At 43.4% G+C, this 18,607-nt stretch overlaps 11 pseudogenes; all 11 read left to right on the forward strand.

Annotated features, from left to right (window-relative positions):
* The first annotated feature begins 577 nt into the window (after nt 1–577).
* LOC130327973 (U2 spliceosomal RNA) lies at nt 578–841 on the forward strand (annotated as a pseudogene).
* A 1,476-nt stretch (nt 842–2,317) lies between these two features.
* Nucleotides 2,318–2,581, forward strand: LOC130328014 (U2 spliceosomal RNA; annotated as a pseudogene).
* Nucleotides 2,582–4,058: 1,477 nt separating this feature from the next.
* On the forward strand, nt 4,059–4,322 carry LOC130328015 (U2 spliceosomal RNA; annotated as a pseudogene).
* A 1,483-nt stretch (nt 4,323–5,805) lies between these two features.
* Nucleotides 5,806–6,069, forward strand: LOC130328017 (U2 spliceosomal RNA; annotated as a pseudogene).
* A 1,484-nt stretch (nt 6,070–7,553) lies between these two features.
* On the forward strand, nt 7,554–7,817 carry LOC130328018 (U2 spliceosomal RNA; annotated as a pseudogene).
* Nucleotides 7,818–9,297: 1,480 nt separating this feature from the next.
* LOC130328019 (U2 spliceosomal RNA) lies at nt 9,298–9,561 on the forward strand (annotated as a pseudogene).
* Nucleotides 9,562–11,031: 1,470 nt separating this feature from the next.
* On the forward strand, nt 11,032–11,295 carry LOC130328020 (U2 spliceosomal RNA; annotated as a pseudogene).
* A 1,465-nt stretch (nt 11,296–12,760) lies between these two features.
* Nucleotides 12,761–13,024, forward strand: LOC130328022 (U2 spliceosomal RNA; annotated as a pseudogene).
* Nucleotides 13,025–14,494: 1,470 nt separating this feature from the next.
* Nucleotides 14,495–14,759, forward strand: LOC130328077 (U2 spliceosomal RNA; annotated as a pseudogene).
* Nucleotides 14,760–16,235: 1,476 nt separating this feature from the next.
* On the forward strand, nt 16,236–16,499 carry LOC130328023 (U2 spliceosomal RNA; annotated as a pseudogene).
* A 1,483-nt stretch (nt 16,500–17,982) lies between these two features.
* Nucleotides 17,983–18,246, forward strand: LOC130328024 (U2 spliceosomal RNA; annotated as a pseudogene).
* Nucleotides 18,247–18,607: the final 361 nt, after the last annotated feature.

The raw sequence follows: 18,607 nt of genomic DNA on the forward strand, positions 1-18,607 counted from the left end.
ATGTTGTGGTAGTTACCATGGATACCCAAGTGATGTGTGAGCTAACACATAGGCCCAACAGATTCCAAGAAGGCCAGAATCACCAGCGGCACCACCATCGATTGTCAGGTCACCCGGATTCAGCAAATACCAGAGTCCAAAATGATGCAGGTTTATACTGTTAATTTTCAGTTTATCGTTACAGTTGGTGTTATTCCATGTCGGAAGGGACGCAGCTACAGCCAGTGGGGTAACTAGAGACAGGCAGGCAGCTATGTGCAACAAAGGTAGGCGTGTTGTTTTCATATGCAGATCTGAAATATTGTCTTATATGCAAGAGGAGGAGTGATGGGGGTTCATGCAAAAGCCAGGCTATGGATTGCATTGCTAAATGCTCCATCAGAGTGCAATGGTCGCCTGTCCTTTTTTTAAGTGATGATGTGGGTTTAGCCTGTGCTGTATGTATGTATGGGTGGCTGACTGCCACCCACCCAGAAAGTGTATGGGAGGCTGGTTGGCTGCCAGCCTTCCTTCCATTCCTATGAGTAATGTGAGTGCTCATGAAGGGGACATGGTTGGGTCCACCCCTTTCCCGGTTATCCCCTCTAGGCCTTTTGGCTTAGATCAAGTGTAAAAAAAGAAAGGATCTTGCGACAGATCGCATCCTGAGGCACGTTTTTTTTTGTGTGAATACTTGCACTTGGGTGACATGTGAGCACATACTGATACATACGTTCCCTATCTGGGGACCATAAATTAAATGGATTTTTGAGAAAGGGAGCTGATTTGGAAGCTTGCTTCTGTCGCCCTATGCATTGACCCGATGTGGCAGTATCTTCGGGTAGTGAACAGTGCACCACCCCATTCCAGTGTTAAACAAGAAAGATTCTCATTTAATCCTCCGTGGGTGAGAATTTGAGTTTGAGAATTGGAGACCAAAATGATGAGTTGCACTGACTGGTTTATGAACGTCTATTCATTTAGCGTTTTAATGACCATGTTTGCACACTGATTGGTGTAAAAAAATAAAATAAAACTAAATAATAATAATCTAGCACACCTGTGCAGGTTTGACATGACATGACAGGTAGCTGTCTTGTGGGTGGTGCTGAATCCTGTTAAATGACATGAGGGTCTCATGCCTATACACAAGGGTGTGTCATTGCTGTTGCTTGACCATGCATTGGTTTCTGTGGTCAGTGAATGATAAAAACAAAATTTACCATCCATTGATGGATGGGAAATCCGCCATGAGGCATTTGTTTTTAGAAACTGCTGCTCACAACCAATGTTGCAATGGAGTGTCTCCATCTGCTGGTGGTATTGGAAAGGCATTAGTGCTATGACAGGGTCTGAAGAAGAAGAAGAAGAAGAAGAAGAAGAAGACGGAAAAAAATATATATAAAAAGAAAAAGAGAGAGAGAGAGAGAGACTGACTTAGTGAGCGAGTGAGTGAGAGAGTGAGAGTGAGTGAGAGTGAATGAGTGAGTGAGTGATTGAGTGAGTGAGTGAGTGAGTGAGAACAAATGAGTTAAAGCAAGTGAGTGAGAGAGATCGAATGAATGAAAGTCTGAATGACAGAAAGAAAAAAGGATGAAGAAAGAAGCATGAAGAAAAAAAAATGTATATGGAGTTGCTGACATGAGTGCAATCTACAAAGCCCTTGAGGCTGATCCTCATGGGAGGATTATTGCACCAGGACCCTTAGCACTTTTAAAATGCCATTCAATGCCACGGGCTAGATGTAAACTGCAGATGACCATGTTGTGGTAGTTACCATGGATACCCAAGTGATGTGTGAGCTAACACATAGGCCCAACAGATTCCAAGAAGGCCAGAATCACCAGCGGCACCACCATCGATTGTCAGGTCACCCGGATTCAGCAAATACCAGAGTCCAAAATGATGCAGGTTTATACTGTTAATTTTCAGTTTATCGTTACAGTTGGTGTTATTCCATGTCGGAAGGGACGCAGCTACAGCCAGTGGGGTAACTAGAGACAGGCAGGCAGCTATGTGCAACAAAGGTAGGCGTGTTGTTTTCATATGCAGATCTGAAATATTGTCTTATATGCAAGAGGAGGAGTGATGGGGGTTCATGCAAAAGCCAGGCTATGGATTGCATTGCTAAATGCTCCATCAGAGTGCAATGGTCGCCTGTCCTTTTTTTAAGTGATGATGTGGGTTTAGCCTGTGCTGTATGTATGTATGGGTGGCTGACTGCCACCCACCCAGAAAGTGTATGGGAGGCTGGTTGGCTGCCAGCCTTCCTTCCATTCCTATGAGTAATGTGAGTGCTCATGAAGGGGACATGGTTGGGTCCACCCCTTTCCCGGTTATCCCCTCTAGGCCTTTTGGCTTAGATCAAGTGTAAAAAAAGAAAGGATCTTGCGACAGATCGCATCCTGAGGCACGTTTTTTTTTGTGTGAATACTTGCACTTGGGTGACTTGTGAGCACATACTGATACATACGTTCCCTATCTGGGGACCATAAATTAAATGGATTTTTGAGAAAGGGAGCTGATTTGGAAGCTTGCTTCTGTCGCCCTATGCATTGACCCGATGTGGCAGTATCTTCGGGTAGTGAACAGTGCACCACCCCATTCCAGTGTTAAACAAGAAAGATTCTCATTTAATCCTCCGTGGGTGAGAATTTGAGTTTGAGAATTGGAGACCAAAATGATGAGTTGCACTGACTGGTTTATGAACGTCTATTCATTTAGCGTTTTAATGACCATGTTTGCACACTGATTGGTGTAAAAAAATAAAATAAAACTAAATAATAATAATCTAGCACACCTGTGCAGGTTTGACATGACATGACAGGTAGCTGTCTTGTGGGTGGTGCTGAATCCTGTTAAATGACATGAGGGTCTCATGCCTATACACAAGGGTGTGTCATTGCTGTTGCTTGACCATGCATTGGTTTCTGTGGTCAGTGAATGATAAAAACAAAATTTACCATCCATTGATGGATGGGAAATCCGCCATGAGGCATTTGTTTTTAGAAACTGCTGCTCACAACCAATGTTGCAATGGAGTGTCTCCATCTGCTGGTGGTATTGGAAAGGCATTAGTGCTATGACAGGGTCTGAAGAAGAAGAAGAAGAAGAAGAAGAAGACGGAAAAAAATATATATAAAAAGAAAAAGAGAGAGAGAGAGAGAGACTGACTTAGTGAGCGAGTGAGTGAGAGAGTGAGAGTGAGTGAGAGTGAATGAGTGAGTGAGTGATTGAGTGAGTGAGTGAGTGAGTGAGTGAGAACAAATGAGTTAAAGCAAGTGAGTGAGAGAGATCGAATGAATGAAAGTCTGAATGACAGAAAGAAAAAAGGATGAAGAAAGAAGCATGAAGAAAAAAAAATGTATATGGAGTTGCTGACATGAGTGCAATCTACAAAGCCGTTGAGGCTGATCCTCATGGGAGGATTATTGCACCAGGACCCTTAGCACTTTTAAAATGCCATTCAATGCCACGGGCTAGATGTAAACTGCAGATGACCATGTTGTGGTAGTTACCATGGATACCCAAGTGATGTGTGAGCTAACACATAGGCCCAACAGATTCCAAGAAGGCCAGAATCACCAGCGGCACCACCATCGATTGTCAGGTCACCCGGATTCAGCAAATACCAGAGTCCAAAATGATGCAGGTTTATACTGTTAATTTTCAGTTTATCGTTACAGTTGGTGTTATTCCATGTCGGAAGGGACGCAGCTACAGCCAGTGGGGTAACTAGAGACAGGCAGGCAGCTATGTGCAACAAAGGTAGGCGTGTTGTTTTCATATGCAGATCTGAAATATTGTCTTATATGCAAGAGGAGGAGTGATGGGGGTTCATGCAAAAGCCAGGCTATGGATTGCATTGCTAAATGCTCCATCAGAGTGCAATGGTCGCCTGTCCTTTTTTTAAGTGATGATGTGGGTTTAGCCTGTGCTGTATGTATGTATGGGTGGCTGACTGCCACCCACCCAGAAAGTGTATGGGAGGCTGGTTGGCTGCCAGCCTTCCTTCCATTCCTATGAGTAATGTGAGTGCTCATGAAGGGGACATGGTTGGGTCCACCCCTTTCCCGGTTATCCCCTCTAGGCCTTTTGGCTTAGATCAAGTGTAAAAAAAGAAAGGATCTTGCGACAGATCGCATCCTGAGGCACGTTTTTTTTTGTGTGAATACTTGCACTTGGGTGACTTGTGAGCACATACTGATACATACGTTCCCTATCTGGGGACCATAAATTAAATGGATTTTTGAGAAAGGGAGCTGATTTGGAAGCTTGCTTCTGTCGCCCTATGCATTGACCCGATGTGGCAGTATCTTCGGGTAGTGAACAGTGCACCACCCCATTCCAGTGTTAAACAAGAAAGATTCTCATTTAATCCTCCGTGGGTGAGAATTTGAGTTTGAGAATTGGAGACCAAAATGATGAGTTGCACTGACTGGTTTATGAACGTCTATTCATTTAGCGTTTTAATGACCATGTTTGCACACTGATTGGTGTAAAAAAATAAAATAAAACTAAATAATAATAATCTAGCACACCTGTGCAGGTTTGACATGACATGACAGGTAGCTGTCTTGTGGGTGGTGCTGAATCCTGTTAAATGACATGAGGGTCTCATGCCTATACACAAGGGTGTGTCATTGCTGTTGCTTGACCATGCATTGGTTTCTGTGGTCAGTGAATGATAAAAACAAAATTTACCATCCATTGATGGATGGGAAATCCGCCATGAGGCATTTGTTTTTAGAAACTGCTGCTCACAACCAATGTTGCAATGGAGTGTCTCCATCTGCTGGTGGTATTGGAAAGGCATTAGTGCTATGACAGGGTCTGAAGAAGAAGAAGAAGAAGAAGAAGAAGAAGAAGAAGAAGACGGAAAAAAATATATATAAAAAGAAAAAGAGAGAGAGAGAGAGACTGACTTAGTGAGCGAGTGAGTGAGAGAGTGAGAGTGAGTGAGAGTGAATGAGTGAGTGAGTGATTGAGTGAGTGAGTGAGTGAGTGAGAACAAATGAGTTAAAGCAAGTGAGTGAGAGAGATCGAATGAATGAAAGTCTGAATGACAGAAAGAAAAAAGGATGAAGAAAGAAGCATGAAGAAAAAAAAATGTATATGGAGTTGCTGACATGAGTGCAATCTACAAAGCCGTTGAGGCTGATCCTCATGGGAGGATTATTGCACCAGGACCCTTAGCACTTTTAAAATGCCATTCAATGCCACGGGCTAGATGTAAACTGCAGATGACCATGTTGTGGTAGTTACCATGGATACCCAAGTGGTGTGTGAGCTAACACATAGGCCCAACAGATTCCAAGAAGGCCAGAATCACCAGCGGCACCACCATCGATTGTCAGGTCACCCGGATTCAGCAAATACCAGAGTCCAAAATGATGCAGGTTTATACTGTTAATTTTCAGTTTATCGTTACAGTTGGTGTTATTCCATGTCGGAAGGGACGCAGCTACAGCCAGTGGGGTAACTAGAGACAGGCAGGCAGCTATGTGCAACAAAGGTAGGCGTGTTGTTTTCATATGCAGATCTGAAATATTGTCTTATATGCAAGAGGAGGAGTGATGGGGGTTCAGGCAAAAGCCAGGCTATGGATTGCATTGCTAAATGCTCCATCAGAGTGCAATGGTCGCCTGTCCTTTTTTTAAGTGATGATGTGGGTTTAGCCTGTGCTGTATGTATGTATGGGTGGCTGACTGCCACCCACCCAGAAAGTGTATGGGAGGCTGGTTGGCTGCCAGCCTTCCTTCCATTCCTATGAGTAATGTGAGTGCTCATGAAGGGGACATGGTTGGGTCCACCCCTTTCCCGGTTATCCCCTCTAGGCCTTTTGGCTTAGATCAAGTGTAAAAAAAGAAAGGATCTTGCGACAGATCGCATCCTGAGGCACGTTTTTTTTTGTGTGAATACTTGCACTTGGGTGACTTGTGAGCACATACTGATACATACGTTCCCTATCTGGGGACCATAAATTAAATGGATTTTTGAGAAAGGGAGCTGATTTGGAAGCTTGCTTCTGTCGCCCTATGCATTGACCCGATGTGGCAGTATCTTCGGGTAGTGAACAGTGCACCACCCCATTCCAGTGTTAAACAAGAAAGATTCTCATTTAATCCTCCGTGGGTGAGAATTTGAGTTTGAGAATTGGAGACCAAAATGATGAGTTGCACTGACTGGTTTATGAACGTCTATTCATTTAGCGTTTTAATGACCATGTTTGCACACTGATTGGTGTAAAAAAATAAAATAAAACTAAATAATAATAATCTAGCACACCTGTGCAGGTTTGACATGACATGACAGGTAGCTGTCTTGTGGGTGGTGCTGAATCCTGTTAAATGACATGAGGGTCTCATGCCTATACACAAGGGTGTGTCATTGCTGTTGCTTGACCATGCATTGGTTTCTGTGGTCAGTGAATGATAAAAACAAAATTTACCATCCATTGATGGATGGGAAATCCGCCATGAGGCATTTGTTTTTAGAAACTGCTGCTCACAACCAATGTTGCAATGGAGTGTCTCCATCTGCTGGTGGTATTGGAAAGGCATTAGTGCTATGACAGGGTCTGAAGAAGAAGAAGAAGAAGAAGAAGAAGAAGACGGAAAAAAATATATATAAAAAGAAAAAGAGAGAGAGAGAGAGAGACTGACTTAGTGAGCGAGTGAGTGAGAGAGTGAGAGTGAGTGAGAGTGAATGAGTGAGTGAGTGAGTGATTGAGTGAGTGAGTGAGTGAGTGAGTGAGAACAAATGAGTTAAAGCAAGTGAGTGAGAGAGATCGAATGAATGAAAGTCTGAATGACAGAAAGAAAAAAGGATGAAGAAAGAAGCATGAAGAAAAAAAAATGTATATGGAGTTGCTGACATGAGTGCAATCTACAAAGCCGTTGAGGCTGATCCTCATGGGAGGATTATTGCACCAGGACCCTTAGCACTTTTAAAATGCCATTCAATGCCACGGGCTAGATGTAAACTGCAGATGACCATGTTGTGGTAGTTACCATGGATACCCAAGTGATGTGTGAGCTAACACATAGGCCCAACAGATTCCAAGAAGGCCAGAATCACCAGCGGCACCACCATCGATTGTCAGGTCACCCGGATTCAGCAAATACCAGAGTCCAAAATGATGCAGGTTTATACTGTTAATTTTCAGTTTATCGTTACAGTTGGTGTTATTCCATGTCGGAAGGGACGCAGCTACAGCCAGTGGGGTAACTAGAGACAGGCAGGCAGCTATGTGCAACAAAGGTAGGCGTGTTGTTTTCATATGCAGATCTGAAATATTGTCTTATATGCAAGAGGAGGAGTGATGGGGGTTCAGGCAAAAGCCAGGCTATGGATTGCATTGCTAAATGCTCCATCAGAGTGCAATGGTCGCCTGTCCTTTTTTTAAGTGATGATGTGGGTTTAGCCTGTGCTGTATGTATGTATGGGTGGCTGACTGCCACCCACCCAGAAAGTGTATGGGAGGCTGGTTGGCTGCCAGCCTTCCTTCCATTCCTATGAGTAATGTGAGTGCTCATGAAGGGGACATGGTTGGGTCCACCCCTTTCCCGGTTATCCCCTCTAGGCCTTTTGGCTTAGATCAAGTGTAAAAAAAGAAAGGATCTTGCGACAGATCGCATCCTGAGGCACGTTTTTTTTTGTGTGAATACTTGCACTTGGGTGACTTGTGAGCACATACTGATACATACGTTCCCTATCTGGGGACCATAAATTAAATGGATTTTTGAGAAAGGGAGCTGATTTGGAAGCTTGCTTCTGTCGCCCTATGCATTGACCCGATGTGGCAGTATCTTCGGGTAGTGAACAGTGCACCACCCCATTCCAGTGTTAAACAAGAAAGATTCTCATTTAATCCTCCGTGGGTGAGAATTTGAGTTTGAGAATTGGAGACCAAAATGATGAGTTGCACTGACTGGTTTATGAACGTCTATTCATTTAGCGTTTTAATGACCATGTTTGCACACTGATTGGTGTAAAAAAATAAAATAAAACTAAATAATAATAATCTAGCACACCTGTGCAGGTTTGACATGACATGACAGGTAGCTGTCTTGTGGGTGGTGCTGAATCCTGTTAAATGACATGAGGGTCTCATGCCTATACACAAGGGTGTGTCATTGCTGTTGCTTGACCATGCATTGGTTTCTGTGGTCAGTGAATGATAAAAACAAAATTTACCATCCATTGATGGATGGGAAATCCGCCATGAGGCATTTGTTTTTAGAAACTGCTGCTCACAACCAATGTTGCAATGGAGTGTCTCCATCTGCTGGTGGTATTGGAAAGGCATTAGTGCTATGACAGGGTCTGAAGAAGAAGAAGAAGAAGAAGAAGAAGAAGACGGAAAAAAATATATATAAAAAGAAAAAGAGAGAGAGAGAGAGAGACTGACTTAGTGAGCGAGTGAGTGAGAGAGTGAGAGTGAGTGAGAGTGAATGAGTGAGTGAGTGATTGAGTGAGTGAGTGAGTGAGTGAGTGAGAACAAATGAGTTAAAGCAAGTGAGTGAGAGAGATCGAATGAATGAAAGTCTGAATGACAGAAAGAAAAAAGGATGAAGAAAGAAGCATGAAGAAAAAAAAATGTATATGGAGTTGCTGACATGAGTGCAATCTACAAAGCCGTTGAGGCTGATCCTCATGGGAGGATTATTGCACCAGGACCCTTAGCACTTTTAAAATGCCATTCAATGCCACGGGCTAGATGTAAACTGCAGATGACCATGTTGTGGTAGTTACCATGGATACCCAAGTAATGTGTGAGCTAACACATAGGCCCAACAGATTCCAAGAAGGCCAGAATCACCAGCGGCACCACCATCGATTGTCAGGTCACCCGGATTCAGCAAATACCAGAATCCAAAATGATGCAGGTTTATACTGTTAATTTTCAGTTTATCGTTACAGTTGGTGTTATTCCATGTCGGAAGGGACGCAGCTACAGCCAGTGGGGTAACTAGAGACAGGCAGGCAGCTATGTGCAACAAAGGTAGGCGTGTTGTTTTCATATGCAGATCTGAAATATTGTCTTATATGCAAGAGGAGGAGTGATGGGGGTTCAGGCAAAAGCCAGGCTATGGATTGCATTGCTAAATGCTCCATCAGAGTGCAATGGTCGCCTGTCCTTTTTTTAAGTGATGATGTGGGTTTAGCCTGTGCTGTATGTATGTATGGGTGGCTGACTGCCACCCACCCAGAAAGTGTATGGGAGGCTGGTTGGCTGCCAGCCTTCCTTCCATTCCTATGAGTAATGTGAGTGCTCATGAAGGGGACATGGTTGGGTCCACCCCTTTCCCGGTTATCCCCTCTAGGCCTTTTGGCTTAGATCAAGTGTAAAAAAAGAAAGGATCTTGCGACAGATCGCATCCTGAGGCACGTTTTTTTTTGTGTGAATACTTGCACTTGGGTGACTTGTGAGCACATACTGATACATACGTTCCCTATCTGGGGACCATAAATTAAATGGATTTTTGAGAAAGGGAGCTGATTTGGAAGCTTGCTTCTGTCGCCCTATGCATTGACCCGATGTGGCAGTATCTTCGGGTAGTGAACAGTGCACCACCCCATTCCAGTGTTAAACAAGAAAGATTCTCATTTAATCCTCCGTGGGTGAGAATTTGAGTTTGAGAATTGGAGACCAAAATGATGAGTTGCACTGACTGGTTTATGAACGTCTATTCATTTAGCGTTTTAATGACCATGTTTGCACACTGATTGGTGTAAAAAAATAAAATAAAACTAAATAATAATAATCTAGCACACCTGTGCAGGTTTGACATGACATGACAGGTAGCTGTCTTGTGGGTGGTGCTGAATCCTGTTAAATGACATGAGGGTCTCATGCCTATACACAAGGGTGTGTCATTGCTGTTGCTTGACCATGCATTGGTTTCTGTGGTCAGTGAATGATAAAAACAAAATTTACCATCCATTGATGGATGGGAAATCCGCCATGAGGCATTTGTTTTTAGAAACTGCTGCTCACAACCAATGTTGCAATGGAGTGTCTCCATCTGCTGGTGGTATTGGAAAGGCATTAGTGCTATGACAGGGTCTGAAGAAGAAGAAGAAGAAGAAGAAGACGGAAAAAAATATATATAAAAAGAAAAAGAGAGAGAGAGAGAGAGACTGACTTAGTGAGCGAGTGAGTGAGAGAGTGAGAGTGAGTGAGAGTGAATGAGTGAGTGAGTGATTGAGTGAGTGAGTGAGTGAGTGAGAACAAATGAGTTAAAGCAAGTGAGTGAGAGAGATCGAATGAATGAAAGTCTGAATGACAGAAAGAAAAAAGGATGAAGAAAGAAGCATGAAGAAAAAAAAATGTATATGGAGTTGCTGACATGAGTGCAATCTACAAAGCCGTTGAGGCTGATCCTCATGGGAGGATTATTGCACCAGGACCCTTAGCACTTTTAAAATGCCATTCAATGCCACGGGCTAGATGTAAACTGCAGATGACCATGTTGTGGTAGTTACCATGGATACCCAAGTGATGTGTGAGCTAACACATAGGCCCAACAGATTCCAAGAAGGCCAGAATCACCAGCGGCACCACCATCGATTGTCAGGTCACCCGGATTCAGCAAATACCAGAGTCCAAAATGATGCAGGTTTATACTGTTAATTTTCAGTTTATCGTTACAGTTGGTGTTATTCCATGTCGGAAGGGACGCAGCTACAGCCAGTGGGGTAACTAGAGACAGGCAGGCAGCTATGTGCAACAAAGGTAGGCGTGTTGTTTTCATATGCAGATCTGAAATATTGTCTTATATGCAAGAGGAGGAGTGATGGGGGTTCAGGCAAAAGCCAGGCTATGGATTGCATTGCTAAATGCTCCATCAGAGTGCAATGGTCGCCTGTCCTTTTTTTAAGTGATGATGTGGGTTTAGCCTGTGCTGTATGTATGTATGGGTGGCTGACTGCCACCCACCCAGAAAGTGTATGGGAGGCTGGTTGGCTGCCAGCCTTCCTTCCATTCCTATGAGTAATGTGAGTGCTCATGAAGGGGACATGGTTGGGTCCACCCCTTTCCCGGTTATCCCCTCTAGGCCTTTTGGCTTAGATCAAGTGTAAAAAAAGAAAGGATCTTGCGACAGATCGCATCCTGAGGCACGTTTTTTTTTGTGTGAATACTTGCACTTGGGTGACTTGTGAGCACATACTGATACATACGTTCCCTATCTGGGGACCATAAATTAAATGGATTTTTGAGAAAGGGAGCTGATTTGGAAGCTTGCTTCTGTCGCCCTATGCATTGACCCGATGTGGCAGTATCTTCGGGTAGTGAACAGTGCACCACCCCATTCCAGTGTTAAACAAGAAAGATTCTCATTTAATCCTCCGTGGGTGAGAATTTGAGTTTGAGAATTGGAGACCAAAATGATGAGTTGCACTGACTGGTTTATGAACGTCTATTCATTTAGCGTTTTAATGACCATGTTTGCACACTGATTGGTGTAAAAAAATAAAATAAAACTAAATAATAATAATCTAGCACACCTGTGCAGGTTTGACATGACATGACAGGTAGCTGTCTTGTGGGTGGTGCTGAATCCTGTTAAATGACATGAGGGTCTCATGCCTATACACAAGGGTGTGTCATTGCTGTTGCTTGACCATGCATTGGTTTCTGTGGTCAGTGAATGATAAAAACAAAATTTACCATCCATTGATGGATGGGAAATCCGCCATGAGGCATTTGTTTTTAGAAACTGCTGCTCACAACCAATGTTGCAATGGAGTGTCTCCATCTGCTGGTGGTATTGGAAAGGCATTAGTGCTATGACAGGGTCTGAAGAAGAAGAAGAAGAAGAAGAAGAAGACGGAAAAAAATATATATAAAAAGAAAAAGAGAGAGAGAGAGAGAGACTGACTTAGTGAGCGAGTGAGTGAGAGAGTGAGAGTGAGTGAGAGTGAATGAGTGAGTGAGTGAGTGAGTGAGTGAGTGAGAACAAATGAGTTAAAGCAAGTGAGTGAGAGAGATCGAATGAATGAAAGTCTGAATGACAGAAAGAAAAAAGGATGAAGAAAGAAGCATGAAGAAAAAAAAATGTATATGGAGTTGCTGACATGAGTGCAATCTACAAAGCCGTTGAGGCTGATCCTCATGGGAGGATTATTGCACCAGGACCCTTAGCACTTTTAAAATGCCATTCAATGCCACGGGCTAGATGTAAACTGCAGATGACCATGTTGTGGTAGTTACCATGGATACCCAAGTGATGTGTGAGCTAACACATAGGCCCAACAGATTCCAAGAAGGCCAGAATCACCAGCGGCACCACCATCGATTGTCAGGTCACCCGGATTCAGCAAATACCAGAGTCCAAAATGATGCAGGTTTATACTGTTAATTTTCAGTTTATCGTTACAGTTGGTGTTATTCCATGTCGGAAGGGACGCAGCTACAGCCAGTGGGGTAACTAGAGACAGGCAGGCAGCTATGTGCAACAAAGGTAGGCGTGTTGTTTTCATATGCAGATCTGAAATATTGTCTTATATGCAAGAGGAGGAGTGATGGGGGTTCAGGCAAAAGCCAGGCTATGGATTGCATTGCTAAATGCTCCATCAGAGTGCAATGGTCGCCTGTCCTTTTTTTAAGTGATGATGTGGGTTTAGCCTGTGCTGTATGTATGTATGGGTGGCTGACTGCCACCCACCCAGAAAGTGTATGGGAGGCTGGTTGGCTGCCAGCCTTCCTTCCATTCCTATGAGTAATGTGAGTGCTCATGAAGGGGACATGGTTGGGTCCACCCCTTTCCCGGTTATCCCCTCTAGGCCTTTTGGCTTAGATCAAGTGTAAAAAAAGAAAGGATCTTGCGACAGATCGCATCCTGAGGCACGTTTTTTTTTGTGTGAATACTTGCACTTGGGTGACTTGTGAGCACATACTGATACATACGTTCCCTATCTGGGGACCATAAATTAAATGGATTTTTGAGAAAGGGAGCTGATTTGGAAGCTTGCTTCTGTCGCCCTATGCATTGACCCGATGTGGCAGTATCTTCGGGTAGTGAACAGTGCACCACCCCATTCCAGTGTTAAACAAGAAAGATTCTCATTTAATCCTCCGTGGGTGAGAATTTGAGTTTGAGAATTGGAGACCAAAATGATGAGTTGCACTGACTGGTTTATGAACGTCTATTCATTTAGCGTTTTAATGACCATGTTTGCACACTGATTGGTGTAAAAAAATAAAATAAAACTAAATAATAATAATCTAGCACACCTGTGCAGGTTTGACATGACATGACAGGTAGCTGTCTTGTGGGTGGTGCTGAATCCTGTTAAATGACATGAGGGTCTCATGCCTATACACAAGGGTGTGTCATTGCTGTTGCTTGACCATGCATTGGTTTCTGTGGTCAGTGAATGATAAAAACAAAATTTACCATCCATTGATGGATGGGAAATCCGCCATGAGGCATTTGTTTTTAGAAACTGCTGCTCACAACCAATGTTGCAATGGAGTGTCTCCATCTGCTGGTGGTATTGGAAAGGCATTAGTGCTATGACAGGGTCTGAAGAAGAAGAAGAAGAAGAAGAAGACGGAAAAAAATATATATAAAAAGAAAAAGAGAGAGAGAGAGAGAGACTGACTTAGTGAGCGAGTGAGTGAGAGAGTGAGAGTGAGTGAGAGTGAATGAGTGAGTGAGTGATTGAGTGAGTGAGTGAGTGAGTGAGAACAAATGAGTTAAAGCAAGTGAGTGAGAGAGATCGAATGAATGAAAGTCTGAATGACAGAAAGAAAAAAGGATGAAGAAAGAAGCATGAAGAAAAAAAAATGTATATGGAGTTGCTGACATGAGTGCAATCTACAAAGCCGTTGAGGCTGATCCTCATGGGAGGATTATTGCACCAGGACCCTTAGCACTTTTAAAATGCCATTCAATGCCACGGGCTAGATGTAAACTGCAGATGACCATGTTGTGGTAGTTACCATGGATACCCAAGTGATGTGTGAGCTAACACATAGGCCCAACAGATTCCAAGAAGGCCAGAATCACCAGCGGCACCACCATCGATTGTCAGGTCACCCGGATTCAGCAAATACCAGAGTCCAAAATGATGCAGGTTTATACTGTTAATTTTCAGTTTATCGTTACAGTTGGTGTTATTCCATGTCGGAAGGGACGCAGCTACAGCCAGTGGGGTAACTAGAGACAGGCAGGCAGCTATGTGCAACAAAGGTAGGCGTGTTGTTTTCATATGCAGATCTGAAATATTGTCTTATATGCAAGAGGAGGAGTGATGGGGGTTCAGGCAAAAGCCAGGCTATGGATTGCATTGCTAAATGCTCCATCAGAGTGCAATGGTCGCCTGTCCTTTTTTTAAGTGATGATGTGGGTTTAGCCTGTGCTGTATGTATGTATGGGTGGCTGACTGCCACCCACCCAGAAAGTGTATGGGAGGCTGGTTGGCTGCCAGCCTTCCTTCCATTCCTATGAGTAATGTGAGTGCTCATGAAGGGGACATGGTTGGGTCCACCCCTTTCCCGGTTATCCCCTCTAGGCCTTTTGGCTTAGATCAAGTGTAAAAAAAGAAAGGATCTTGCGACAGATCGCATCCTGAGGCACGTTTTTTTTTTGTGTGAATACTTGCACTTGGGTGACTTGTGAGCACATACTGATACATACGTTCCCTATCTGGGGACCATAAATTAAATGGATTTTTGAGAAAGGGAGCTGATTTGGAAGCTTGCTTCTGTCGCCCTATGCATTGACCCGATGTGGCAGTATCTTCGGGTAGTGAACAGTGCACCACCCCATTCCAGTGTTAAACAAGAAAGATTCTCATTTAATCCTCCGTGGGTGAGAATTTGAGTTTGAGAATTGGAGACCAAAATGATGAGTTGCACTGACTGGTTTATGAACGTCTATTCATTTAGCGTTTTTAATGACCATGTTTGCACACTGATTGGTGTAAAAAAATAAAATAAAACTAAATAATAATAATCTAGCACACCTGTGCAGGTTTGACATGACATGACAGGTAGCTGTCTTGTGGGTGGTGCTGAATCCTGTTAAATGACATGAGGGTCTCATGCCTATACACAAGGGTGTGTCATTGCTGTTGCTTGACCATGCATTGGTTTCTGTGGTCAGTGAATGATAAAAACAAAATTTACCATCCATTGATGGATGGGAAATCCGCCATGAGGCATTTGTTTTTAGAAACTGCTGCTCACAACCAATGTTGCAATGGAGTGTCTCCATCTGCTGGTGGTATTGGAAAGGCATTAGTGCTATGACAGGGTCTGAAGAAGAAGAAGAAGAAGAAGAAGAAGAAGAAGACGGAAAAAAATATATATAAAAAGAAAAAGAGAGAGAGAGAGAGAGACTGACTTAGTGAGCGAGTGAGTGAGAGAGTGAGAGTGAGTGAGAGTGAATGAGTGAGTGAGTGATTGAGTGAGTGAGTGAGTGAGAACAAATGAGTTAAAGCAAGTGAGTGAGAGAGATCGAATGAATGAAAGTCTGAATGACAGAAAGAAAAAAGGATGAAGAAAGAAGCATGAAGAAAAAAAAATGTATATGGAGTTGCTGACATGAGTGCAATCTACAAAGCCGTTGAGGCTGATCCTCATGGGAGGATTATTGCACCAGGACCCTTAGCACTTTTAAAATGCCATTCAATGCCACGGGCTAGATGTAAACTGCAGATGACCATGTTGTGGTAGTTACCATGGATACCCAAGTGATGTGTGAGCTAACACATAGGCCCAACAGATTCCAAGAAGGCCAGAATCACCAGCGGCACCACCATCGATTGTCAGGTCACCCGGATTCAGCAAATACCAGAGTCCAAAATGATGCAGGTTTATACTGTTAATTTTCAGTTTATCGTTACAGTTGGTGTTATTCCATGTCGGAAGGGACGCAGCTACAGCCAGTGGGGTAACTAGAGACAGGCAGGCAGCTATGTGCAACAAAGGTAGGCGTGTTGTTTTCATATGCAGATCTGAAATATTGTCTTATATGCAAGAGGAGGAGTGATGGGGGTTCAGGCAAAAGCCAGGCTATGGATTGCATTGCTAAATGCTCCATCAGAGTGCAATGGTCGCCTGTCCTTTTTTTAAGTGATGATGTGGGTTTAGCCTGTGCTGTATGTATGTATGGGTGGCTGACTGCCACCCACCCAGAAAGTGTATGGGAGGCTGGTTGGCTGCCAGCCTTCCTTCCATTCCTATGAGTAATGTGAGTGCTCATGAAGGGGACATGGTTGGGTCCACCCCTTTCCCGGTTATCCCCTCTAGGCCTTTTGGCTTAGATCAAGTGTAAAAAAAGAAAGGATCTTGCGACAGATCGCATCCTGAGGCACGTTTTTTTTTGTGTGAATACTTGCACTTGGGTGACTTGTGAGCACATACTGATACATACGTTCCCTATCTGGGGACCATAAATTAAATGGATTTTTGAGAAAGGGAGCTGATTTGGAAGCTTGCTTCTGTCGCCCTATGCATTGACCCGATGTGGCAGTATCTTCGGGTAGTGAACAGTGCACCACCCCATTCCAGTGTTAAACAAGAAAGATTCTCATTTAATCCTCCGTGGGTGAGAATTTGAGTTTGAGAATTGGAGACCAAAATGATGAGTTGCACTGACTGGTTTATGAACGTCTATTCATTTAGCGTTTTTAATGACCATGTTTGCACACTGATTGGTGTAAAAAAATAAAATAAAACTAAATAATAATAATCTAGCACACCTGTGCAGGTTTGACATGACATGACAGGTAGCTGTCTTGTGGGTGGTGCTGAATCCTGTTAAATGACATGAGGGTCTCATGCCTATACACAAGGGTGTGTCATTGCTGTTGCTTGACCATGCATTGGTTTCTGTGGTCAGTGAATGATAAAAACAAAATTTACCATCCATTGATGGATGGGAAATCCGCCATGAGGCATTTGTTTTTAGAAACTGCTGCTCACAACCAATGTTGCAATGGAGTGTCTCCATCTGCTGGTGGTATTGGAAAGGCATTAGTGCTATGACAGGGTCTGAAGAAGAAGAAGAAGAAGAAGAAGAAGAAGAAGAAGACGGAAAAAAATATATATAAAAAGAAAAAGAGAGAGAGAGAGAGAGACTGACTTAGTGAGCGAGTGAGTGAGAGAGTGAGAGTGAGTGAGAGTGAATGAGTGAGTGAGTGATTGAGTGAGTGAGTGAGTGAGTGAGAACAAATGAGTTAAAGCAAGTGAGTGAGAGAGATCGAATGAATGAAAGTCTGAATGACAGAAAGAAAAAAGGATGAAGAAAGAAGCATGAAGAAAAAAAAATGTATATGGAGTTGCTGACATGAGTGCAATCTACAAAGCCGTTGAGGCTGATCCTCATGGGAGGATTATTGCACCAGGACCCTTAGCACTTTTAAAATGCCATTCAATGCCACGGGCTAGATGTAAACTGCAGATGACCATGTTGTGGTAGTTACCATGGATACCCAAGTGATGTGTGAGCTAACACATAGGCCCAACAGATTCCAAGAAGGCCAGAATCACCAGCGGCACCACCATCGATTGTCAGGTCACCCGGATTCAGCAAATACCAGAGTCCAAAATGATGCAGGTTTATACTGTTAATTTTCAGTTTATCGTTACAGTTGGTGTTATTCCATGTCGGAAGGGACGCAGCTACAGCCAGTGGGGTAACTAGAGACAGGCAGGCAGCTATGTGCAACAAAGGTAGGCGTGTTGTTTTCATATGCAGATCTGAAATATTGTCTTATATGCAAGAGGAGGAGTGATGGGGGTTCAGGCAAAAGCCAGGCTATGGATTGCATTGCTAAATGCTCCATCAGAGTGCAATGGTCGCCTGTCCTTTTTTTAAGTGATGATGTGGGTTTAGCCTGTGCTGTATGTATGTATGGGTGGCTGACTGCCACCCACCCAGAAAGTGTATGGGAGGCTGGTTGGCTGCCAGCCTTCCTTCCATTCCTATGAGTAATGTGAGTGCTCATGAAGGGGACATGGTTGGGTCCACCCCTTTCCCGGTTATCCCCTCTAGGCCTTTTGGCTTAGATCAAGTGTAAAAAAAGAAAGGATCTTGCGACAGATCGCATCCTGAGGCACGTTTTTTTTTGTGTGAATACTTGCACTTGGGTGACTTGTGAGCACATACTGATACATACGTTCCCTATCTGGGGACCATAAATTAAATGGATTTTTGAGAAAGGGAGCTGATTTGGAAGCTTGCTTCTGTCGCCCTATGCATTGACCCGATGTGGCAGTATCTTCGGGTAGTGAACAGTGCACCACCCCATTCCAGTGTTAAACAAGAAAGATTCTCATTTAATCCTCCGTGGGTGAGAATTTGAGTTTGAGAATTGGAGACCAAAATGATGAGTTGCACTGACTGGTTTATGAACGTCTATTCATTTAGCGTTTTTAATGACCATGTTTGCACACTGATTGGTGTAAAAAAATAAAATAAAACTAAATAATAATAATCTAGCACACCTGTGCAGGTTTGACATGACATGACAGGTAGCTGTCTTGTGGGTGGTGCTGAATCCTGTTAAATGACATGAGGGTCTCATGCCTATACACAAGGGTGTGTCATTGCTGTTGCTTGACCATGCATTGGTTTCTGTGGTCAGTGAATGATAAAAACAAAATTTA

Source organism: Hyla sarda, unplaced genomic scaffold (genome assembly GCF_029499605.1).
Source record: "Hyla sarda isolate aHylSar1 unplaced genomic scaffold, aHylSar1.hap1 scaffold_304, whole genome shotgun sequence".
Taxonomy (NCBI): domain Eukaryota; kingdom Metazoa; phylum Chordata; class Amphibia; order Anura; family Hylidae; genus Hyla; species Hyla sarda.